Here is a 1231-nt window from a genome sequence, read left to right on the forward strand (position 1 = left end):
CTGTCTGTCTGTCTGTCTGTCTGTCTGTCTGTCTGTCTGTCTGTCTGTCTGTCTGACTTTTAAGATGCAATAGTAAATGAGCATTATTGTGTTAATGGGCTTCTCTCTACTCAAAGCAACAAACAAAGACTTTTCGTGGGTGGTTGGCGAGTGCTCTGGTGTGTGGTTTGCTCCTTCTTTCCTATCAAACATCTATCGTCCTGATCTCTCCTCCTTCTCTTTTGTGTTTGCTACTCTCTTGTAACACCTCTAGTCTTAGGCACTTATATGACCTTATTGTGTTCCAAGTGCCGTAAAATTCTTACTCAAACAAACAAACAAACAAACAAAGCTGCCCCCCACCCCTGCTCTTCTTGACCTTTGCTTTGTTTAGGCAAATCTAACCCCAGCTTCAAACACTATAATATGCTTCTGTTTCCCTATTTCTTGTATTAAATCAATAAATAGACAAACGAATAAAGGTTAATGGTTAATCGATGTATACAAACAATTAACAAGGAAACGAAATAAACCAAAGTGGAAAAGTGAATGATTAAATAAACTGTCTAGTCAATAAATAACTAAATAAATGAATAAATAAATAAATAAGTTATTAAAAAATCCCAGTAATCATGGCAGTTAGTACAAAACTTTGTCACAACAGCAGCAGCAGCAGCAGCAGTAACAACAACAACAACAATATCAATATCAGAAGCAGCAACAACAACAAACACAGAATCATCATCATCTCCAACAACAACAACTACAACAACAACAACAACTACTACAACAACAACAACAACAACAACAACAACAATAACAATAACATCATCATCAGCAGCAGCAGCAACAGCAAACAGTAACAACAACCACAGCAATATCATCATTATCAGCAGCAACAACAAACAGCAACAACAACAATAACAACATCAACAACAACTGCAACAGTAACAACGATGAAACATCAGCAGAAGCAGCAACAACAATAACAACAGCAGCAACAAAAGCAACGACAGAAACAACAATAGTAACAACAAAATAACAATACACCAGCATCATCAGCAACAAACAACAACAACAACAACAAAGTAACAACGATGAAACAACATCAGCAGCAACAACAACTAAAACGATTGCTTTCTGGGGCAGTGTATCCTTCTTAGCCTGAGTTGGCTCTGACCTTTAATTACCTCCTAATTTTGTCGATAGGAACATACAATTTCTGCAATTACAATTTCTTTTCTCTCAATCC

Source organism: Aplysia californica, unplaced genomic scaffold (genome assembly GCF_000002075.1).
Source record: "Aplysia californica isolate F4 #8 unplaced genomic scaffold, AplCal3.0 scaffold01100, whole genome shotgun sequence".
NCBI classification, from domain to species: Eukaryota; Metazoa; Mollusca; class Gastropoda; order Aplysiida; family Aplysiidae; genus Aplysia; species Aplysia californica.